This window comes from Mobula birostris, chromosome 9 (assembly GCF_030028105.1).
Source record: "Mobula birostris isolate sMobBir1 chromosome 9, sMobBir1.hap1, whole genome shotgun sequence".
Taxonomy (NCBI): Eukaryota; Metazoa; Chordata; class Chondrichthyes; order Myliobatiformes; family Myliobatidae; genus Mobula; species Mobula birostris.
In genome coordinates, this window is record NC_092378.1 from 35,577,068 (window position 1) to 35,603,032 (window position 25,965).

General features: G+C 36.2%; 1 long non-coding RNA gene across 6 annotated transcripts in view; it reads left to right on the forward strand.

Moving 5' to 3' along the window:
- Positions 1-4,906: 4,906 nt before the first annotated feature.
- LOC140202670 (uncharacterized) overlaps positions 4,907-25,965 on the forward strand; it is a 58,613-nt gene continuing 37,554 nt past the window's right edge. For 4 of the 6 annotated variants that reach the window (XR_011887157.1, XR_011887158.1, XR_011887153.1 and 1 more), the window contains exons 1-3: positions 7,164-7,237; positions 7,397-7,463; positions 19,984-20,078. This is a non-coding gene — a long non-coding RNA (uncharacterized lncRNA). Of the gene's footprint in view, positions 4,972-6,248; positions 6,382-7,163; positions 7,238-7,396; positions 7,464-19,983; positions 20,079-25,965 lie in introns of those variants that run through there. The other 2 variants (XR_011887154.1, XR_011887155.1) reach the window with 2 other exon arrangements.

Sequence of the window (25,965 nt, forward strand, 5' to 3'; positions counted from 1 at the left end):
GAAGTTATTACTGGTGTCGGTATTATTTTATTATTGTTACATGTACGAGGATACATTGAAAAGTTTGCCTTCCATACTATTTATACAGATCAAATCATTACACAGTGCATTGAGCTGGAATAAGGTAAAACAATAACAATGCAGAATAAAGTGTAAAAGTTACCAAAAAATCACAGTACAGGTTTACGATGAAGTGAAAAATCGTAACAAGGTAGATGTGAGGTCAAGACTTCATCTTATTGTACAAGAGGTCCATTGAAGAGTCCGACAACAGGGGAATAGAAGCTGTTCTTGATCCTGGTAGTATGTGTTTTCAGGCGTGGGCATGATGTTAGGTCCTGTGGCCTCTATTGCTTGGAAATAGACTCTTTCTGGTTTTGAACACAAGCAATATAGGTAGAAAGTGACTATTCTGCCATTGATGCCATAGTTGGCATCTTTTGTTGTTTATCTTTTGGAAGCAGGATGTGAAGGCTCACAAACTCATAGTTTGGACAGCAGTGGGAGTGTTGGGAATTAATTTCATGCAGTTTGTTCTAAAGCATGGTCCTAAATTTAACTTTCAAGAATGATGGAAAATGAAAACAAATTGCTGGAAATACTCAACATATCAGTCAGCGTTGGTGGAAGGAGTAATGGTGTTAAAATTTTGATGTCAAAGAGCCTTCATCAAAGGAGGAAAAACAAAAAGCAAGTTGATTTTAAGTTGCACAGAGATATAGATCGGGCAGGGTCCTATAAAGGTTTGGTGAGGGTTACCATTAGCATATGTGTAAACCAGTTTATCTGGTCAATGAGTTAATGAGGGCAATGAGAGAGAGAGAGAACCTGACCAAAGGAACATGAAATCTGTGAAATGAGGGGAGTTAGAGAGTGAAAGCACAGACAAGGGAACTCAAAATGCAGAACACAAGGATGTGCTAGTGGAATGTGTCACAGATGGACTGACCAGTTCTGATACTTCTATTTCCACAGATGCTGTCTGACCTGCTGAATGTTGCCAGCATTTTCTGGCTATGTGTCAGATTTTCAGCACGTGCAGTATTTTGATTTTTTTTTAAAAAAAGATAATGACTTGAGGTTGGATTCAGGAAAAAAGATGTTTGTAACATTGTAATATATTTTCTGTATTGAGCTTTTGTTAAGTGTGTGTTGATACATATTACAAGACAAAGATGCCTTGAAAGACTTAATTGCTTTGAGGAGTATAGCCAGATTGTGTATAATATTTGTCATAATGCCACTTAGTAATGAACTGTCAGTTTGTTTCAATATGATTAAATTCACCATTTATCTGTTTGTAAACAAGCTGTAAAAAGATCTGTCTTCTTCCTGTCATTCCCAAAAGAATGCTTACTTTCTACTTTTTATTTACATTTGTACTTGCTAAGTAAATTGAGGATGTATAATATTCTCCCTAATATAGGTAAGATATAGAATAATAGAAATTCTAGATGTTAGACCCTATAGTGGCATCTCACTTAAAGAAATTATACACTTCTCCTAATGTTAGAAAGTAGAGTATGCTGCAATCTTTTCTTCAACTGACATAATGAAAAACAGATTAACTAATTAGTCACCAGATCATTGATTGTGTGATATTGCATCTGATAAAATAGTAGCTGAAATTCAAAATGTTTTCTCAAAGTAAGACATTTTGAACTACTTGCATGCAAATGTTATAAAACATTCTTGGTATACTCTATTTTTTGTCTGGCAACACTCTCCACGGACATTCAGAGATGGATTTTATTTTTAATTAGATGTTTCCTTTCATAACTTGTCAGTTAAATTTTGGACTAAAAATTGCTTTTGCACAATTGCCTTTGCTTTGTTTTTAATGGATGCATTTTCATTTTAAACAAATGTTTTGTTCAGCATTATTTTCCTCGTTATATCATAATCTTATTGGGAAGAGATTGTTGCTTCTCTGGTTTATGACAATGTGGTTAAATACCTTATTAATTATATGCTTAAATAAAAGACATTACATATTCAGCATATATTCCTGGTAACCTAGCTTATAGTTGATTGAAAATGTGCCATATGATGCATAAAAGTAATTGGGGAAAATGTGTTTTGAAAGCTGCAGTAATCTTTCAGTATACAAAGAGTTAAACTTTAATCATAAAATAGGATAGAAGAGAGGCTATTTACAAATAAGTATATGTTCCTATATTGGCTTTGAGATTGTACCTAATGCTAATAATCCTTGAGCATATACTTGCCCAAAAGTAACTAAGAACTGAAGGGAGGTTTTGCAATTCCACATCATCCAGTCCAAAAATAATAGATAGAGAAACATGCCGTGACTAAATTTTGAAGAAATAAGGCCTATGTTTATTAACACAAGTTGAAAGTTAGATAATTAAATTTCATTTGAAGTGCTGTAGCTGATCAAGAACTTGGTGATGTATTTTAAAGGGGTAAATTACTTCACATTTTAACAAAAAATATTTCCAAACAGTATTCCATAGAATTGGATCTATTATGCAAAATCACAATTTGTGAATCACTAAATACTGGAGATTTCAATATAAATATAGTGCAAATAGCAGGGTGCCTAATTTTTGTATTGTTCTTACTTGCTGTCTCGTGTTATACTGCTGTCATATCTAAACACCTTTTTGATATCAGTGCTTTTAGAGAAATATATATAAAATTGTACAATCTGATATAAAGCACAGAAGCTTTTACTGAAGCATTACTTTTAAAGATTGCACCAAACTCCACTGAAACAAAAGGAAAATCTGCCTCTTTTTAATACATATTTATGATTTTACATTTTATCATGATTTTTTAACTAGCTAATTTTCCATGTGATTACTTTGTGAAATGCGGGATTTATTTTTTTTTAGAACATATTTTTTGCCTGTGAGTTTTTGAGTTTTTATTTAAGCATTGTTACTTTTCCTTATAATTAGTGGTGTAGAAATGCAGCAAATTTCATGTTAAGGAATGAAGACCATTGTTTCTCAAAACAAAACATTCACAATTGCAGAAATTAATAATAGATTTTTTCTCCAAAGGATCTGGGAAAGAAAGCAAGCTTCTGTTAATAAACATGTGTCTCCATGACAAAAGCAAATTCAAGGCCAACTGATAATTGAGAAATAAAGGCAAATTATCCAGAAATTAGAAATAGTCTCAAATTTATTCATTTAAAATACACCCAAAAATAGCAGGGATGAAATTACATTTATGAAGGAGGTGTCTAAAATTATTTTCATTCTAGAATATCTGCACATTTTGGATACACTACCATCTGCTATTTACATTTTTGAGTCGATTTTACGACAAATTTGAAAATGGAGGACAACGTCAATGGAAACAATATCTCATACTTAGGAATGAGGATATAAAACTTAAGGGTGGAACTAGATTGTAAACATTTTGGTGTGACAGAATAATAAATACAGTTTTTGGAAATATATTATTTATTATCAAGCACACAAGTTGCCACATTTCTTTCATATCTCATAATCGTTAGTTTTCTAAACCAGAGGTAGTAGTTTTTATTTCTGTGAATTGTTAGGATATTCTCCAGGCAGTTGCAGTAAACCTTTGAGCGTGAATTTATGCAGATCTAATTTTTAAAAACTATGATGTACTGTGTACCAGAATGGACAATTGGTTATACAGTACCTAAAATTAGTTTGTAATTTACAAATGCAGAAATCTGATACCTCAAAAATTATGAAGGATATTCCACAAGAGTTACATTAAAGGAAATTGAAAGCAGTTTTTAAAAACATGCTACTTATTACTTATTTGGACTGTTCCAAATTGATATGCAAGAGGCACCCAATTTGGGAACTTCCTTCAAGTGGCAACTGAATAAAATTTAAATTTAAATTCAGGAGCAAAACAATTTATATCGTATGAAATCAAACATGCTAAGGCATGCTAAAACAAGACAGATGGTTTTTAAAAAATATTTCTGCAATATAAAAGGTTCTCTTGAACCTATTAATATAACATGTATATAATAAGGGTTGAGATATTGCACACTTCATTCTGTGAAAGAATAAACAATTTGAAATTTAAATTTCCAAGCATTTTGAGATGACGTGAATAATTCCAATCTTTGCACTTTGGCATTGACTGTTCGAAAGCTTTCAGACGATTTTGATGTGTGATTTCATTACTGTAAGTTAACAGGCTAGAGTAAGAGAAGAATGTGTTCCTTTCAATACAGAATTTGAACAAACATGTGTCCCTCTTCAGGTACGGCTCCCAGAGCGATTAAGCTGCTGAGACATTTTTTTTGTTTTTAACCCAGAGATTCTATGAGTGAAACCCATGTATAATTATTCTTTTTGGAAAAATTTATTTTTTTGGTAAGGTTCATAGAATTATTTTACTTATCAGTATCAACTGGAGTGGGAGGGGCAAAATTATTTTTTAAAATTTACATCAGGAAGTTTTCTATTGGTCAAAAGAAATGGCGAGATGTGACGCATAGGATACTTGGCCAAATAGAAACGCAGATCTGTGCCAAAGCAGACGTATCGAGAAATGTTGTTGCTAAGAGAGCTTATGGAGGCCTTTTTTGTGTTTTGCTTTGTTATGGTATATAGTCTAGTGAGAACACGAGCCATATCCATTTTAGCAGTGGGGCTTTGATGACCCACCTTGAATGGAATACACTCTGGTCAGAAAAAAGGCAGGTTAGTTTAAAAAATAAGCAATTCAGCAAGTGACTGAGATACTTTTTCTTTCTGTAGGCCGTGAGTGAGTGCCAGGGTCTCTAGTGCGAGAATGCTGGAGAGAAAGCCAGCAAATGTAATTGCGCTATCAGAGCTAGTGTTCAGAAATAAACCCCACCTTTTTTTAGATTCACAAGTCGACGAGTTGAACTTTTGACTTCCTTTGGTTGCTACATGCTCGACAATAGAGCCGTCCATGTAAACTGTTCTTCTTTTTCTAAATCCACCAAAGCAGCAAGAAAGAGAGGAATTTTTTTTTAAAGTTCGTATTGGTCTTTCAGCAGCGGCAGGAGTAGGTTGGGTGGGGTGATGCTTGGAGGATAGGGGTAGTAATATGTTCTCTGAACTTATGTGAGCGGCTTCTGGAACCTGTGCCAAAAGGGGCAGGAAGTTGTTTTATAATAGAGTTACAGTAATCTGCCATATGTTGATCATAAAAATATTACTTAAAAAAATATCACTTTCAGTTCATGATGTCCAGCTAAAAATATAATTTGAGTTAGCTTGTGAATCTCAGCTCGAATCCTAGGATGCTCCTAACAAATGCATTTAAATCTGCAACGTGACTTTTGGCACGATTCCTTAAGTTTGCTTGAGGTTACTTTGGGGGGGGGGAGGGGATGGGCGGGGAGGGAAGCACACTACACAAGCCAAGTTTAAAAACACAGCAGAAAAAAAGAAACTTTGGTGAAATTTTCTGAAAAATAGGTTTGAAAATATACTGATCAGTTGAATCCAGGAGCTTTTTATGTGCAGTTTTTAGAGCCAGATTTGCTTTCTGTACATTTTCAACCTAACAGCAATCATGGCAGCTGTTTTTCTTCCAGCACAGCAGTTGCTGTCTCGCCCAAATGCTTATCAGCCTTTGACTCCATGCCAAGATAGTTGTAAGGGTCGAACAGTTTTAACTTGGTTGAGCAGCTGGTTAAGAGCAGGGACATAGGAACAAAATTATTCAATTAAGTGTGGATTTATTTTCTATATTGATTCTCAAGGCTAAATAATGGTGCCTTGTTGTAACATGTTTTGATGTACAATCATGGAAGACTTTCTTTTTCCAAATTATATACTTTTTTAAAAATTTCACGTTATCTCTTGTAATTATTACGGATAAAGCTATTGAAGGTAAAAGGTTAATAAGTAAAGATGCAATAAGAGTGGCGTGTCTTTAGAAGGGTGAGAAAATCAGTCTCATGCTCCATGTCTTAATTCATTACCTGGCTCAAATGAGTGCATGTGTTTGAGGGAAGGAGGGGTGGAGGTGGCAAGGAGGCAGGAATGTGCACTGGCGCAGTGCGGTCCAGTTCAGCCAGAAGATCAGTGGTGTCAGGTGTTGCACGATGCATGGCTTTGTGATGAAAGTGGCTAACTCTCACACACAGGGTGGAAGAAGTGGGGGGGGGGAACTGGTGTGGGTAGTGGGGGCTTTGCGCTTAGAGGTGGGGGTAAAACATGCTTCTATTTCATCATTGGTTCAAGCCTCTTGATACTCCTCTGTCCGCTTTGATAGACAGTTGCAGTCACTCGTGAGAGGGCGACTGAGCTATGCTTCTGTTCCTGTTGCAAGGGCCTCCCCCTCAGACAGCTTTTGCCAGACCAGAAGATTTCTCCTCACGACAAACTGGATTTTTGTTTATTGTTTCTCTATTGTGACTGGTTGGCAGAAGATGAGGTTCACATTTTTTTTGGTTGAATGACTTTTTCCTTCCTTTTTGGCTTTCTGTGAAGTAATGTGAGGGTTAGCGCAGCTGCAACGTGTTATTTAAATGAATAAATCTTTTCTGATTTAAGTATTGAATTTTGCTCAGTGTGCCTACTTAATCCTGCATGGGTTATGGTGGTGCTTGCTTCAAAATACGAGAGTATTCTACTACTCAAAAAAAAAGCAGCTTGGTCTTCTGATTATTCTACGCATCTGTGTGTGAAAGGACAGAGTTATATGTGGATCTGCCGATAGCTGCGTTGAAATAGCTGCCCTTCTGGGTCCTCATTTTTTTCCATATTCTGATTGGGAAGGGAACAGGGTGTGCAGCAGAGCGCTGTTTGGGATAGGTGCCAACTCCAGACAAAAGACATAAAATAGGCTGTGAAAGAAAATATTCAGATTAGTGCGAAAAGGATTATTGATGATACTCTGGAATGAAAGTAATAAATAATTTGAGTTAAGCCATGTTAGTTTCACTTTCAATTTGGAAGTAAGAAGAGAAAATAGACAGCTGTTTTTTGAAAAAATGTATGAACATACTTTCTCCTCAGTGCTGGCATTTGAATTGTGAAGTGGTGGTGTGGGGGGGGCATGTTCATGGGGTAGATGGTAGTGGGGCGGTGGTGGGCGCTTCTGCCTGTTGAATAATTCATAGACTTGGTTGTGAGGCTGGACCAGCAATGTTATTAGCATGCATCAGACATGCTGTTTGTCTGTTTGCTAACATTCTTCATTCAAAGACTTGTTAACTACCAGACGAGTTTAACACACTGGTTTACAGCTACCCTTCAGCCTCCCATTGTCACCAGCCTGGCAACTGAAGGTGATTGGGGAGGGGGGGCGGTGTGGGGGGGGGCACGGATGGCAGGGAAAGCTGCAGATGAAAACTGGAAGTGGTTGCTAGGTAGGGACCGCCTTCTATTACTCAGGCCTGTGAGTACTTGTAAAAATGGAGCTGACTGTTCTCTTGTCTGCTTTACAGGATGGCAAGAGGCAAGGTGAATGCTTTCCCGTGATCTAGCCCTGACGATTTCTTATACTTTTTGAGGGTAAGCATCTCCCTCCCTTGTTCTCTCTCTCTCTCTCTCTCTCTCTCTCTCCCTCCCTCCCTCCCTCTCTCTCTCTTTCCCTCTCGCTCTCTCTCTCTCTTCCTCGATCTCTCTCTCTCTCCCTCTCACACTCTCTCTCTCTTGTCCATTGCTCTATTAATGCAGTACTGTAATGATGCCTGTATTTTCAGCTTGTCAGACTAATATGAATGCTATAGCCAACTAAGTTTATATTTGCAAACATTGTATATGAAAATTGCTGTTGCCTCACTTTCGGAAGATGGCAGCGCCTGCTGTAGTTTCTATCCTTCGTGTTTGATTTTGTTCGTTTTTTTTATAGATTTCCCAATAATTTTTCCCTTTTCCCTTTTTTTTGAAAAAAGAAGTTGTTCAATATGGTGAAGTTTCAGCTCGTTGATGAGCGAAGGTTTTGTTTTCTGAGTCTTTTATTTCATTCAGAGTGCACATGTTCTAGGACCAATGCCAGTCTTTCTTCTTGGGTTATAATGCAGTTTCTCTGTTGGTTACCACCCTTTACTGGCGCAGGAATATGGGACAGCGTGAAGCAGCAGAGAAAATAAGAGCTTATTTGTTTTTTTGGGTTTGCTTTCGCGATTGTTTTTAATGATTATGGATAAAACATCTTTCTGTGAGTGTGAATGGATATTTAATGTTCGGGGCTTAAAGGGAAGAAAGAAATAGGCTCTATTTATTTCCCCAAAAGTATTTTTCATTAAGTCCCCTCATGTACTGTAGTCCTTTCCACAATTTTGTCATCGGCATATGCCAGTAACCCTTGGTAGATCACTGCCTGTCCTGTCCATTTGACTTTTTCTTGCAGTTTTTTAAATGGTGTTGTTTAGGTAATAAAGTTAGTCTAATTCTATGCTTTGTTTGGATGGACTACATTGAATGAGCTTTCAGAAATGCTTGTTGTTGTGTTGTCTGATTTTGGCGCGCACTCTACAAAGTAATTCTGGCTTCTGTATTTTTTCCAATAGCGAAAATCAACTATTTATTAACTTTTTTTTGTTACTTTCTTTCTGCATTTCTACTGTTGAAATTATTTGGGAAATGCTAATATTTAGGAACGATTATTTGAAAGAAGAGTGTACAATTACTTGAATGTGCTGAAGCAGTAAAACAACTTTGTGTTTGCTTGGTTTGCTTGCAACTTTTTTCCAAAATTTTAATTAACCCCATACTATTTGAATCTACTGATAGCAAATCTTGAAGTATGACTCCTGAAGCTTCCATTTCCAGGTGCTGTTTATATTTAACAATTTTTTTCAGTAGAAATTGAATAACAATATTTAAAAATTGAAAAATATATTTGAATTTTGTTAAGTTTATTCAGTTAAGCCTGTTGGTTTCAAAACTTGTTCTAGATATTTTAAAAAATAACTTGATGGACTAGGAGGTGACTTGAGGTCACCTGAGACACATGGTCAGTCTATTCCATTCCAGTGCTCAAAGTTAGCTGATTATATAAAATTTAAATAAATTGTTTATCATCTTAAAATATGGTAATGATAATTTTTATAAAGCAGAAATAATGATCTTAATCTTCTGATTTATCAATGCAATGAGTCGGCCAAATTATTTGTGCCTTGCAATGAATTTTGTTCCCTCATGTTAACTTCACCGCAGTCATCCATTGTTTCCAGGCATTGGTTGTTGCTTATAATGGTTTAATGCTCTCCTGAAGAACATTTCCACTTGACTTTATATTGCCTAGACTGCTCTTATGTGCTTTTTGTCGATCTGAATGGATTCAGTCAAATAAAACTATTTTCGATTAGTTGGCTATTTCAGCATGTGGCTTCAATATTATTAGGTTCTATTTAAGAGAGTGAGAATAAAACTTAAGAGTTAGTGCTTATTTAACCATGACTATCTACAACTATAGCAGATATTGTCATTCTCAGATGTCAGTCTTTTGTGGCATGCAGCAGCGAATATTACAGTTATTATTTATATTCAAGTAGAACTTGTAAAATTTGCTGAATGAAAGATAGCACAAGGAAATATTTTTTAAATCTATTGGATTTTCTTTTAAATTACTTTATAAAATGTGAGTGGTTGTATACAGTTTTTAAAGTTCAGCTTAATTGCATCAATATCAGCTAGGTTTGAAGAACGTTCCTGCTACCTGTGTTTGTATGTGCCTCTATACATACATGTATAGATGTGCGTGTACATACATATATATATGTGTGTGTGTGTGTGTGTGTGTGCGTACGCGCACGTGTGCACATGTGTGTCACTCTCTTCGTCTCCTGTACCTGTTTTTTAACATTAGTTTATTTAATGTATTCAGTAAACCGTTGTAGGTTTACATCTAAAAATTACTTTATATCCTGATGTCATGCTTACTAAGAGCACATATTCATTACTGCTAATGGAAAGCTCCTGATAGTCAGCAAGTTGAACTAATCCACTCAAAATAGACTCATAACGCGCAGATATATGACACACCGCAAAAAGCTGTGTTGTGCTGAGTCAATGAATGCTGATACTCCGATGTTCAAATATTTTATTTCCTGAATAAGATTTTTCTTCTTGTATTTTTTTTCTCTTAAATAGCCATATTGGTTAGTTGCAGTTATGGACAGTAACTCATTTGAGTAGAAATGTCAATTTCTTTAATGGTCTCTTATCTTGTTCCTTTAAGTGCTGGTTTTATTTCATTGTATTTTGCTTGATCTCAAAATCCGCATTTTGCATGTTTTGCATGATGCAATATACTTTTTAAAAATAATCTTTCTCTGCCAATTACTTTTGGGATCTGTACTGACTTGCAATTCTTCAAAATGTCATTTGGTGGTAAAAATGACCAGGCACCTGTTGTTTAAGGTCTGTTTTAGGAGTGAAGAAACTGATCTAACAAATTAGAATAAGAAAAAGTCTTACAAAGAAACTTTGCTGTAAAATTCCCGCATTGATTGTGCAGCTACTGCATTTTGCACTGATTATACCTAACCAAACTACAGATTTGAAAAAGGAAAGAAACCTTAGTTATTTGTGACTCTAGGGATAATTGTTATAGGATAAATATGAGATTATTTCTTTTCCCCATAAGACATGTTGTTTGAACTTAATCTAACACTTCATTCTTAATAGGTAGAACAGAAATTGTTGCTAAGCCATACCAGTACAGTCAGACCTTCTATGTTGGAATGGAGGAGAAAAAAATATACTTCAATGGACAAAGTGACTTCATGTGGCAAGAAAGCTGAATTGTTTTCCTCAATATATAATGGAAAATCACCATTCTATTAATATGGAGGAAATGTAAAATTTCTAATGTAATATTGAAAGCTGGAGCTAAGATGGTTGGAGTGGAATTATCAGCTTCTTCATGAAATGAATGTAGTTAAGTAGCTTCAATTTCCTGTTTTGTACCTGTAAATAATTGTCAGGTTATTATGCAGACTTCACCTTCTTTAGCTGGTGGTAACCAATACTGTGTTGCAGATTAAGTTTCAAGGAAATGAACAGATTATCAGCAGGAGAATCTGTTTGGTGGAAAGATTGCATTAGTGAAGTTTGGTTTTAAAACTGTTATTTTAATTAGTACAGTGTTCTAGTAGGAGGCTGGGGGGGATTGTTGGTTCACTGAATCATTGCCAATATTCGCTTTGTAAAATAAAGAAATACATTTCAATGAAGAACAGGGGTAAAAATCAGCTCTGTCAGAATGGTGCTTCAATCAGAAAATTGTGACTACAAATGAAAATTAAATGATAATTACTGATCTAGTAACCCTTTAAAGAAAGTGAACTGTACAAAGTAAAAACAATTACTCTCTAAATATTTTCTTGGTTTTGTTTTCAATTTTAAGTTTTTAGTATCAGTCACTAAAGAATCAATAACTGACAATTTGACAGTTTGAAATGATATGAGGAGACTGGACTATCTCAATCAGCAAAGTGACTTCATATGGCAAGAAAGCTGGATAACTGACCAAGAGGGATTATGTCATGCACACGGTTAGAGATTGGGTAGGAGAAAGAGAATACAAATAGTGCAATCTGTCAGACGAGCATTAATAGACAAGCCAGTTAAAGGATGCATTATTACTCAAATTCTGAGATTCAATACAGCACAAAAATACAATTTGCTTTTTTGAGGTTGGTTATTGATATTGGCAGGGGTGAGTAGCTAATTTGTTATTGTAATAAAATCTAGTTCCTAGATAGTATGATGGTCAAACCCTTCTGATAGTGGCTGAAATATGACTGAAAACCGACATGATTTTTCACGAGTGCTTGTGATATAATGCTAATATGCTCTATGCATTCATATATACATCTTAATAATGGCAGTAATCAGGTAGCATGCAAGCCTGCTTTTTCAGTGTTATTGATTCAGAACTAGCTCAAATACATCAAATGTCCACTAGTTAAAAGAAAACATCTGAATCTGCAGTCAGGGCATATGCAACAGATATGAATGTTTTTTTTTCTTGGAGTGTATGGAAACTTTGATAATGAACCAGAAAAAAATTCTTTGAATGTGAATAATTATTCATGTATCTGGGTGTATGAATACTTTGTTACACTTACTGTCGTAACCAACTAATTAGAATATTCTCGATTTACTTATTGGGAACATTGAATGTTAAAGGGACAAATTATAAATGTACATTCAGATATTTTAAAACAGAAAGTAATTTGTACTTCAGTATTACCTCATCATATTCTCAAAATGCTGAGATGAGTGTAATTTTATTTTAGGTGGATTGATACATGTAATTAAATTGGATGCAGCCAATTTATTTATAGTAATGTCTCATAAACAGTAAATATTGTAAGATTTTAGGGATGAATGTTGTCCAAGACAGCAACAGAACTCCTTGCTGTTACTTGGATCATGGTATTGATTTCATAATGCTCATCCAAGCAGACAGCAGGCCTCTTTAAACTCTCAACTAAGATTTGAAACTTTTGACAATATAGCTCTCTTCAAATTGTTTGCTGATTATTTGTTAAAATATTGGAATGGGGCAGGAAGCCACAAACAAAGTTAATTTACACTTGGAATGTTACCAACATAAGCATAATGAGAAAAAGCTAGAATTTCTGAATGTCACATTTTTTCCAGGTAACTGCAAATTATTTCTTGTTAATTTAAACTTGTTGAGTTCATGCTGTCAAAATAGAATCATACCAACAAAAACTACTATTGTAGTCAGTTAGTTTGTTCTGAAAATGGGATAATTTTTGACATACAACTTTGTGAGATGCTGCAGGCACGACCCTTTTTTGCCCCTTTACAGTTTTTAAGGGAATTAGATGAAGGAGATCACAATGAGATAAATATAAACTTTCATCTTTGGGCAAGGCAGTTATGGTAGTAGATTAACCTTATTATCCCTTGTCGAATTTTCCTTTTCTTTGACTTCAATGGCTTCTGGCTTGGGTTAGTACTGAATACGTTATTGGTGAGGGCGAGGTGTGCAATGAATGTCCACTGGGTATGCATATAAGGCCATACATAGTGATTTGGTGTGACTTCCTAATTTGGTGCCAGTACTGCTATTCTTAAATTCAGTTTATACCCTTTGTTGAACACACAATCAGCGGTGAAAGTGTTATTTAAAGGGGTCACTAGCCACTTTCATATTAATTTCAGGTTGAATTAATCTGGCTGTTGCTGCAAGCATTTTAAGAGTTGCTTTATGTTGCAGAGGTAAATTGGGAGTGGAGGTGGAAGGTGATGAAAGACTTTTTGTGAAGTGATGAGAGACTTTTTGAAGTGATAAACAGACTGCTGGAGGAACTCAGTGGGTCAGGCAGCATCTTTGGCAGGAAATGGGCAGTCGGCATTTTGGGTTGAGATCCTTCTTCTGAAAGAGTGGAGGTGAAATAGACAGTAAAAAGAGATGAAGGGGAGGAGAGGGGCAAGAGCCAGCAATTGAGATGAGGAGGGGTTGAGCTGCAGATAGAATCAGGTGTGAGGAGTAACTGAGGATGGGAGGATGGAGGTGGTAGGTGGTAGAAGAGCTGCAGATGATAGAATTTGACAGGAAAGGAAAATGCAGCATATGGAAATAATGAGCAAATGGTCATGGGGAGTGAAGATGGAAACCAATGAAAGATGTAGATGTGATGGATAGATGGAGAAGGTGGAGGAGGGGAAAGCAACAGAAGAGTGAGAGGGAGCTGTGATGAGGGTTGCCTAGAAGGAAGAGTGAGTGTGTGTGTGTGTGTGTGTGTGTGTGTGTGTGTGTTTGAGGACCTGAGTGGTTGAGAAAAAAGAAAAAGAGAGAGATGGAAAGTATATCACTTGAAATGGAAGAGTTCAATGCTCATGCTGTCAGGTAGCAGGTGAGTGTGCAGTTAGCCTCATCCTGGCAGTGAGGGAGACCAAAGACAAACAAAATGGAGAGGGGAGTTAAAGTAACTTGCAACCAGGATCTGCAGATGGCCATGGCTTCGCTTTGTCAACGATCATATCAATGGCCACTTAGTCACAATGCAAACTTAAAAAGCAAAACAAAATAAACAGACCAAATGTATATGTTAACTTATCAGCTTTAAACATTCCCTTGTTATGTGCCTTTGTCAGAGTTTTTCCACTGTGGAATGCTACTCTAGTAATGTTTGGTGATGTTTAATGTCTTTTAGCAGTGGTGACTACAAATTGCTTCAGTAGATTTGTAGAAAGTCTTTGTCACTGAAACCTTGCTCGACACTGCAAGGTTATCTCCATCCAGTCTGTTATCGCAAACTAACATACTACAGCATGGCCATTGTTACCGATGAAGTAGCAGGGATCTGAATGCTGTTTTCATCAGAAGAGGCAATGTTATATGACAATAGTCTAAATTAACTGCAGTATTTTTACTGGATGGGTTTTGCTGCAATGGAGGCTGCATTATCAACCATTTGGTACAGCATTGTGCAAACAGAGTTGGGAATGATATAGTTCAAGCTCCAAGCAAAGCTTTGAACCTTGTTGTTGCTGGATCCTTCCATGTTTCTTTTCATACTGAACACGGGTTTTCTGATGAATGTATCATTGTACAGTGTTTTTCTATTGGCTGCCTCATTAATCCTCATCAGGTTCCTGTGTCGCAAGGTGTGACCTTGCCCTCTAGTGGCCTGGAGTGTGCACTATCACTGAGTGTGCTCAGTGTCTCACCATGTACTGAGCTCATTTCTGTCCTCTTCTTTAAATTACTCTGGGTCAATATCTGAATCACTACCTGTGAGTATGAAATCTAACACACTAGATTATTTTCAGTCATACTGTCTTAATGTTTGATCACTTTCTGGCCTGCATTGCCATCCTGAATTTTTTGATCCCATGGGTTCCAAATAGGTTTCTGGAGGACTTCTTAATATCCTATGGATTTAGGATGTTCCTCCTTTTCATCCGCTAGCCAAGGATTCCAATACACTGTTCAAAAACTCCAGAGATTGTCCTAATCTATATTGCCTGTTGTTTTAAAATGTATCTCAGCACCTGCATGAGTTACAATGCTCCTTATAAAAGGTTAATCAGCAGGCCAGGCAGCATCTATGGAAAAGAGTACAGTTGGCATTTCGAGCCAAGACCCTTCATCAGAACTGGAGAAAAAAAGATGAGGAGTAGATTTAAAAGGTGAGGGAGGGGAGAGAGAAACACAAGGTGATAGGTAAAACTGGGAGGTGGAGGGATGAAGTAAAGAGCTGGGAAGTTGATTGGTGAAAGAGATACAGAGCTGGAGAAGGGGAAGTCCGATAGGAGAGAACAAAAGGGCATGGAAGAAAGAAAAGGGGGAGGAGCACCAGAGGGAGGCGATGGGCAAGCAAGGAGATAAGGTGAGAGAGGAAAAAGGGGATGGGGAAAGGTGAAGGAGAGCGAGGGTCCATTACCGGAAGTTCAAGAATCGATGTTCGTACCATCAGGTTGGAGGCTACCCAGACAAACTAAAAGGTTTTAAAAGGTTCCTCCAACCTGAGTGTGGACTCATCGCGACAGTAGAGGAGACCATGCATTGACATATTGGAATGGGAATGGGTAGCCTCCAACCTGCTGGCATGCCCATTCCCATTCCTCCAGGACGCATGTCATATCTCCAGATACCCTTAATATCTAAAGCTTATTTGTTCTCTAACCTGAATATGCTCAATGACTGAGCCTCTGTAGTTCTCCTGAATTGAGAATTTCAAAGAATTTGCATCTTTTGGCTGATGGAATTTCTTAGCAGCTCTGTTATGATGGCTAACTCCTTATTTTGAGTCAGAAACCTCCTCTTCCCCAACTCAAAAGTTCAAGATATCCCAGCCAGAGGAACACTCATACCTGCATCTGCCCTGTCAAGCTCCATTAGAATTTGTATATTTCTATGAAATCAGAAGACGTTGCATTTTTCCATCTGGCATCTCTTAGCAGATTGAGATTTAACTTTTAATAACTCTATAAACCTTTTGTTCATTTCAATGCATAATTAAAATTATGTAAGGATTAATTAATTTATGTAAAGATTAATTTAGTCCAACCTGCCGAGTTAAATTAAAAGTAGCAGGTTTGAATTAGCTGTTTCTATTCACCCCACTTAATTTTACTTCCCATTGAAACCTATCAAAAATAACATTGAATTACATGAAATGTACTGTACAATACAGGTTCAAATTTACCCTTTGTGTATCTTTGTGTTCCTATTAACCCTTAGATTTGACCTAGTTTTTAGTTTTTCTTGGTTAAGAAATTTTTATTTTTGACTTCATTCTATGTAGGGTGCTTGGTGTACTGTTGAAGCTCAATCAGTAATTTAGTAATAGTATTTTGTTGTCAGTTCTTCAAGACCTGGCTTTGCTATTTCATTATAAATTTTAATATGAAGTTTTGTTGTGTAATTTTCCTGGCCTCCTCTTGTATTTCCCATACCTTCCCAATTAAATTGCAAATAAAATTAAGATACTGAGATAGAAATATAAACTTTGGACAGATTTCGGTAGTGTGTTTTATAATATCAACTGCATGCAGAATTTCTCATTGTACTTATGTCATTGGAGATCTTTATTATGAAGTGCTATTTACGTTTTAAAGCATTTTTATGTTTTACAGTTTACATTTATCTATATACTATATATACATATGTCTGAGTATTTCAAAATGACTGTTGTTAACTTCATATTTATATGATAGTAGACACAAGATTTGTGGATGCTGGAATCTGGAGCAAAAAAGAGTTGCCAGAGGAATTCAATGGTTCTCAGACAGCATAAATGAAAGGAAATGGACAGTCAGTGTTTCCAGTTGAGATCATTCCTTTGGAGGCTCCTCTCTACAACAGGTTTAAGAATTTCATCTAGTCTAGAGGAAGGGTCTCAAACCAAATGTTGACTCTGCATTTCCCCCTAAGAATGCTGCCTGACCTGCTGAGTTCCAGCAGTGGCTGCTTGTTTTGCTTTATATTATTGTGTATGGTATACTGTATTTCCGTGATGCTCCTAATCATCAGGCTCCCAACTAAAAGGGGTACAATTTATCATCTCAGACACGTGTATCACGTTTTGTAATCTGACTTTATTGTTACATCTAATGTAAGTGATTTAATTGGCTGTAGCAGGAAGGATTTTTTAATCATCTTGAAGAAAGGTAATATGATGTTAGGCCATGAGAGGGAGAAATTATATACTGACCAATAGAATGACTTAAAACTTATACATGAATGACAGAGAATGTGTGGACCATCTTAAAATGAATTGGGTGGCTTACAGTATGATTGAGGTTCTTCAATTTTGTGACCAGTTTTAGATTGTTTACTTAATATTGTGATTTTAATGTAAATGTTACTTGTTTTTTTGCTTTTTTTTATTTGGCTGTTGTGGTTGAGTGCGGCACTGTTTTGGCATTAATCTGGGCCTATCTACAGGCATATTTACTCTCAGTCTCAAGAGAAGATTTGCATTTCCACTCTAAAGGTTGTGAATTTTCTCCTGTGCATGCCAAAATCTTCAATAGTTTGGTTTTTCGATTAGTGGGGGAAAAAACAAAGACTTGCTATTTCCATAAACAAGATTCAAACAATATGATGATCCTGAAAGGGAAGGTCAACGTACAATATATTGATATCATTTACAATGTCCACAGGAGTGGTGTAGCTTGCCATTTTTAACAACCTTACTCTTTTTTTTTCATGAGGCAGTACTATACACAGAGGATATTTAGAGACAGTGGTAGACCTGGTTGAATAATTACTGCATGGCCTCCAAAGAGTACTTTAAAGCAACAGTAGTCAACTTCCAAGTGCCCTTTTGGCAGCATGTTACTTTAAAACATTTCATTATTGCTATCAAAATATAAAAGTACATTTCTTATACTTTTTCAGATATGGAATTGAAAAATAGCAGCTGTTATGAGCATTTCTTTTGTAGTGAGTCAGAGCTAGATTTACTATAATCACATGGCAGGATGGAGCTAGTTCAAAGCTGTTCAGAGACTATTGATTCTTGTAAGAACTTGCCAAGGAAGCTCTCATAGTTCATTGTACTCCCAATGTTGGAAATGGATACATGGTTAACTAAGAAGGGAAGGGTGATTATATCTATTTTCCAGAGAATATGCAGTGAGAATTAAGAAGAGTTATTGAAATTTTGTTCTTTATATTTTGCTATAATTAGCATGACCACTGGATGACATCTTTGCTGTTTTTAGTATCCAGTAGTTATAATCGGCATAATGTTGATATTACAAGAACAAAAGAACCTTCCCACTTATATAGAAGCCCTGACCATCCTAATGGAAACAATGAATATTATGTTATTGGAGCATTGTTGAATAGATTGGAAATGTTATGTTGTACATGTGGTGGGATTGAGCAGAGGAAATACAGAAACTTTGAGCAGTGTTGTTCCCTATTCTCAATAGTTTAACTAGTTAGCTGGATGATAGCAAAGAAATTCTGCAACAAGATATATGTAACCAGGATTAATGCAAGAAAGTGGATTCACATATTCAACAAATGTGGTCAGCATATTCCTAAGTTCCTTCTGCTAATTTAAGAAGATGTGATGTTCCGTTCAAATGGACCTTCTTTGGTGTTCTTTCAATTGGCCTGAATGTTTTTTAATATAAACTCTGTGTAGGTGGAATTTGTGTTTGATACATTTGCAGAATTTTCTTAATGGGTGGAGAGAGCAAATACTTATTTTTATTCAAATTTAATCGTTAAGAAGTAGCTTATACAGAAATAGATCTTGCATCAGAAATGGTGCATCATTACTTTCTGCAACACTACAGCTGTATCATAGCTCTCCTTTTTTGCATCTTGAGACTGTTTCATGTAGATACTTACATGTGAACTGACATATATAACAACGCCAGCAGCAAATGGTGAAGCATAATTTGTAAGAAAAAGTCTTAGGCAGCCTGAGAAGTTATGATTTGACTGGGAAAGTGAAAATGGACAACTGTTAAAATTAAAAAGGCTTGAAATTGAGAATGAGCACAAAATAGTAAGATATTGAATGCATAATTCTTCCAAGAGTTTAGCAATGAAAATTGTGGACAATGTACCATCCTTGGAGATATTCAAAGTAAAATCACTACGCAAAATGATCAATTTTAGCAGGGACTCAGATCTCATTGTAATAAATTGGTTATCTGTTATTCACTCTGCCTAATTCTACTTTGCATGTATATCCATAGAGAGGAAATTTGGATGGGATATGTAATGAGAGTGACCAGATGAGTGATCATTTATAATGTTTCCTAAAAAAGTTGAACAAATTGCCCCATTACTTAACATTGTGCAAGAAGTCCTAGAAACATTCTTAAATAAATTCCAGGGAAGGATACTTATCAGGGTACCAACATACAGTAAATCTGAAAGCACCATAAGGCTCTGAAGGCATTGGGGTCCTTAGTGATGGATGCCACCTTTCTGAGGGATGCTGGATGCTGAATGTGAAAGACTAAAAATCATCTTGGGCCCTGGAAACAGATACAACACTAGCTGGGATGATGGAAATGTCTATTACGTATCACAATTGATAAAGGATTACAGTTCTCAATATGCATAATTAACCTAGATTCAAAAATACTAAGTGGTCAGTATTGCAAATGATACAAAATTAAGGACAATGAAGTTGCAGAAGGCAGTTCAGAAAATGCAGATTGAATTTAATGAACAAGTGGGCAGGTGGATAATGGTTGAAATTCAATCCAAACAAATGAAAAGTACTGCACATAAAAATATGGTCACTATTTGTGCTTCTTAATATTACAAAATTAGGAAGGAGCTAAAAGAATTCAGGAGGCTTTAAATATAATCAGTCCTGGAGAGTCATAGAAATAGTCATGCAAGTCTCATAACATTTTGACTGACAAAGCCAAAGCAACAGAATGCAGGGTTAGCAATGTATCTAGATTACACGAATACTGCTTTAATTTGTAGATGGCAAGAAACTTGAGAAATATGGCTTTCATCAAATAAACAAACTGCTAGATTTGTTGTATGATGCCTCCTATAAGGCAATACATATCGTTGAGATTTTAAAGCATATTTTTTATTTCTTTAAAGGACCAAAGAAAATAATATTCGGTGAATTCAAGGCCTCAAAGCTTAAAGCATTGTTGAAAGTCTGGACACCCGCTGAAGAGCAATGATACCCAGAGGTAATGTCAAATGTTATTTAGACATGATGCACTTTAGTAGGATCTTAATAAAATCTTTAGAGATCTGCACTTGTATTTAACCATGGAACTCTAATGAATTTAATTGGAATCTAAAGTGATAACATTTATGCCAAGAAAATGAAAATTAGAGTTCAACCTACTGAAGTTGTCAAATAAATTTCTCAATTTTTAATTTTTTAATAAAACAAAAATAAGTATGGTTTATGTGAACGCAATAGTTGCTTCCAACACTGGAAGTGCAGCAATTTGAGTAAATTATTAATGAAATGAAGTGCCCAGTGATTGGTCAGTCAGTTTGACGTTAGCAAAGGTAACCAGTGTGCACAAATTATTGACGTAGATGATCAGCGCAAAAAGCATAGCAATATTTTTGTGACACAAGCATGAATTGATCTGCATTTTGTCAACTGCTAGCTTCCAATATAGTTTAATGTTTAATGGCTTGATGCACAGAGGTCCTATAAAGTAGTAACCACAATCTACTGTACATGGAAATGTTAGAGCAGGTCAATTTTGCACTTGAAAACAAAACCTATTATATAACTTAGAAGCTGGAAAGTGTTATCAAAGGAATGCTATCTTTGGACAATGTGAGACCACAAAAGATAAATTTAAGGCAAATATATTCCTAATTTCAGCTTTGTATGAAAATCAGATTATGACTATTGTCGCATTTAGTTTTTTAGATCCTCCATTTACAAATTGCTATATCTGAGCAGAGATTCCTCTGATCTATATTAAGATTGTTGCATTATGACTTTACTAGAAGGTCTATAAAAAGGTAATAAATATGCAGTAGATTCCAGTTAATTGGGCCATCAATTAATCAGGGCAGTCATTGACTTGGGACAAATCTTAAAGAACAAAAACTAATTGAGAAAATAGCCGGGATTCCTTATGTTTATTCAGGACACTTCATCACTTAGTTGGACAGGAGACTGTTGCTGAACAGTTTCTAAGAAGCATCAGCCGCGTGCGTTGTGTGGCCTTTAGTCACTACGCCATGCTTAGAGTGAACAGTTTTTAAGTAGTGTCAGTTGTGTGTGTTTGTGTCACTGATAGTTGGCAAGATATAAGTACCAAGACAATTCAGAACCATTTTGCTCACTGTGGTTTCAAGCATTCAAGTTTGGAGATGAAAGAAATGACTGGGAATGAAAATGTAATGATTTCACTTCTTCAACAAGTTAGGAACTATGAAGAATTTGAAGGTACTGAAAATTATCATGAATATTAGCATAAAAATGAAAACTTAGAACGTGCAGTCATTATCTGCACTAGGCATCTGCATTGAGTTTGTTAATTTACAGTCAATCAAAAGAATACATCAGTGTACACTGCATGAATTCCTCTGTCAATAACTATTATTCACTAATACACAGTTTTATAGTTCTGTTTTGGTATTGACTGTGGTCTAGTTTGTTCTGTGTTTAATTTAAATACATAATTTGTAACTGAATTTGTCTTTTTTTTTATATGTTATTAACTATTTCCATGAAACTTCAGCTAATTGGGGCAGCTACTTAATTGAGCCAAAATGTATTGTTCCTGATATGTCCCAATTAACTGGAATCCACAGTGTATTTTTTAAATGATAAAATTTGGCAGTTGGAATACGTCAAGGTGATATTTTGTGTTTTGAGCTTAAGGTGTCTGTGAATATTAATTACATTAGCAATCATTAATGTCTCAATTAACAGATGTCAACTTTGAATTTTTGGCAGCATCCATTCTTCTCAGAGTAACTCTTACTTTGTGAGCTTCTCTCGGCCTTTGGGCATAATTTAATTTGGGCCAAGAAAGTGCCGGGTTGTCTATTATATTTGTTTTGCTTGAAATATTTATCCTATATTACCCTATTTTCTCAGCTGTGTTACAAGACTGCATAACACTACTTCAAGAAAGGCAGAGAAATTCATCTTCTGTTTTCATCAACGTTTATTCTTTAACCAACTTCAGTGAAATTTATCTTATGGTTGCGGGCTTTGCTCAATGCAATTACACCTGAAGTTCTTCATTAGCTCTTAATCACTTGGAGAAATTCATAAGTTGTGAAAAGACTGACAAAAATTCAAACCTTTTATTTATTTTTTTACCTTGCATCAATGAGATTTTTAAAAAAGGTTGAAGAGACTTTTTAGTCCCTCTCCTGTTAATAAATACACTGTTAATGTGGCGCTGAACAAATCTGCTGCAGCAAATTGTCTCAGTTTTCCAGGCTGAAGTGAAGAATAAAACAGTGGGAATTCTATTGACACTTTAGATGAAAATTACAGAATCAATATAATCATCAGTCAATTTTGCACATGTAGATTAAGCATTTTAAATGCTTAGGTTGTACCCCAAAAAGAATCAATTGCTTCAGAACAATGGGGTTAGAATAGGAGAAAAAAATTGTATTTAAAACAGCATGGAGAACAGCAAACAGCTTTGAACAACTTTCATGATCATAAAACACCTCTAAAAATATTAATTTAAACTTTATTTCATAGTCATGTAATTCTTGTATTAATCAACAAATGGCACAAATAGATTTTGAAACATTTTCATTTCATGTTATTGTCTACTTAGCGAATACTTGTAGCAACATTTGAAATGTAGCTTGTGCTATTCAGTTTTGGCAGTTCCTTTACCAAAACGTCTTGTTCACAGAAATACGTAGAATGTGCCTAGAGGTTTCACAACAATACAGGGAGATAATGTGTAAGTAACAATCAGTAAAACTCTGCTATGGACAGTCCTGGGCCCTGCTGTGAAAGGAGGAGGGATGGGCATTAGAGGTTAGCAACCCCATTCTGTAAAATCTAGAGCTACAGAAACATCCTAAGACCTCATCCCTGGGAGAGGAAGGATCTTTGCTTAGAAGGCATAGGAAATTGTGTGGTGAAACCAGAAGCCTTAGGGCTAATCAGCATTCTATCAGTCCAGGACAGAGTCCGGTGAGCTGCTGTCAGCGGCCCATGGCCCCATAGGGGTGATAGGCTTAAGAAGAAGAAGAAGAACTATCAGAAAATCTTTGTACATAATATAGAGAGCAATATGTTTTAAACACAAGAAAGTCCTCAGATGCTGGAAATCCAAAGCAACACACACAAAGTGCTGGAGGAACTCAGCAGGTCAGGCAGCATCTATGGAAATGAATAAACAGTCGAGGCTTTAGTCCGAGACAATTCTTCAGGACTTGTTTATGATTATATTTAATTGATTAAAGTTAATTAATTAAATCAGGGACCAGATATATAGTATAAGCCATTCAAACTGGATTATGGTCAACAGAATCTTGAAATCACAGGCTGAATCATTTGTAATGTAAATACAGATAATTTTATCAAATGTACTTACTTTCTGTTGGCGCTTTTTGTTTGTATCTCATTATGGTCAAAACATTGTATCAGTTCTGGTAGCCCCACCGTAAGAGGGGCATGATTGTACTGCAGAAAATGCAGAGCAGATTCACCAGAATATTGCCAGGGATGGAATACTTCACCTATGGGTAATACAATACATAAAACTTCTCCCACGGCAGAGATTGCTATGGCAAGAGAGCATTGGTTAAAGCTGCAAAGTACAAGGCTTAAAAGGGACCTGAGGAAGATATGTTCACCCAGAAGGTGATTGCACTCTGAAATGTACTGTCTGAGAAGGTGGTGGAGGCAGGTTCTCTCACAACTTTTAAGAAGCATTCATATGTGCACTTGAATCACCAAGTGTCCATAAATAGTTTAGTATATACTCAATGGTCACTTTATTAGGTACATGTGTACACCTGCTCATTAATGCAAATATCTAATCAGCCAATCATGAGGCAGCAACTTAATTCATAAAAACAAGCTACATGGTCAAGAGGTTCAGTTGTTGTGCAGACCAAATATCAGAATGGGGAAGAAATGTGATCTAAGTGTCTTTGACTGTGGAATAATTGTTGGTGCTAGGCGAAATGGTTTTGGTGCCTCAGAAACTGCTGAACTCCTGGGATTTTCATGCAGAACAGTCTCTAGAATTAATAGAGAAAGATGTGAGAAACATAGAACACCCAGTGAGCGGCAGTTCTGTGGGCAAAATGCCTTGCTAATGAGAGAGATCAAGTTGACAGAAAGGTGGCAGTAACTCGAATAACTATGGGTTACAACAGTGGTGTGCAGAATGTACAACACATTGAACCTTGAAGTAGATGGACCAGAGCAGCAGAAGACATCACTGGGTTCCACTGGGTACCTAATAAAGTGGCCACTGAATGTAGATAGGTAATTGATTGTTGCCAAAGACACAATGGGCAAATAGTTTAATTTCTGTGCGGAGTGATTCTCTCATTCTGTAAGGAAGGATGGTGACTCATAATGGAATCTATATGGATGGTGCATAATGAAATTAACTTTACAAGGATCAGTGGTTGTGATCTTGCTATCATTAATGCATCAGCCATAGAAAACCAAATAGAAGGCATAGAACACCAAATGCAGTTTTCCATAGATGCTGCCTGGACGGCTGAATACACATTTTGTGTATGTTGCTTGGATTTCTGCAGGCATTCTATTTTGTGAAATAGAATGCATGATTGGTTGCTCACAGTAAGCTGGAATGAATCTGATGGTCAAAATGTGCTCTTTTAAAGTTGTAGTCTTTCTGTAAGTCACAGAAAAGGACTAGCTGTAGACGGAAACAACTAATTCTGCTTGAAATTATTTATTTCCCACACTGGAGCTTAGGAAAATTTGTAAAATAATAGTTTAAGCTACAATTGAGATATTGCATTGTTTCTGTTTTGGTTGTAGATTGTTAGAATTTACCTAATCTCTGAAAGGCCATCAGGATAAGTCCAACCACCTTTATTAAACATTTCTAGTTAACATTGATGTTCTCATTTCCTATTGTAATGGGAAGTTTGAGAGCTTCAGATGGGATGAGAATGTGGACTAATGAGGAGTAGACCATTGATATTGTTACTTCCAGCCCACCTGTTACGATTTCCCCCAAAGAAATGTTTATTGGTTTGACAGATTTTATGACAATCTCACTAAAGAACTCTTTTGAGAATGATGTGCTAGCTCAAAGAAGCTGGTGGATGCTTGTGCATGTAATTTACCCAGTAGTTTACTGTTCAGCAGTTTCTCTACTCTTAGCTTCAATGTAATAAACCCCAGGGAGTCTCTTATCTTTGTTGCATTTGTTCTTAATTTATTTCCATAGAACCATAGAAACTACAGCACAGAAACAGGTCCTTTAGCCCTTCTTGGCTGTGCCGAACCATTTTCTGCCTAGTCCCACTGACCTGCACACGGACCATATCCCTCCATACACCTCCCATCCATGTATCTGTCCAACTTATTCTTAAATGTTAAAAAAGAACCCGCATTTACCACCTCGTCTGGCAGCTCATTCCATACTCCCACCACTCCCTGTGTGAAGAAGCTCCCCCTAATGTTCCCTTTAAACTTTCCCCCCCTCACCCTTAACCCATGTCCTCTGGTTTTTTTCTCCCCTTGCCTCAGTGGAAAAAGCCTGCTTGCATTCACTCTATCTATACCCATCATAATTTTATATACCTCTATCAAATCTCCCCTCATTCTTCTACGCTCCAGGGAATAAAGTCCTAACCTATTCAACCTTTCTCTGTAACTGAGGTTCTCAAATCCCGGCGACATCCTTGTAAACCTTCTCTGCACTCTTTCAACCTTATTTATATCCTTCCTGTAATTTGGTGACCAAAACTGAACACAATACTCCAGATTCGGCCTCACCAATGTCTTATACAACCTCATCATAACATTCCAGCTCTTATACTCAATACTTCAATTAATAAAGGCCAATGTACCAAAAGCTCTCTTTACGACCCTATCTACCTGTGATGACACTTTTAGGGAATTTT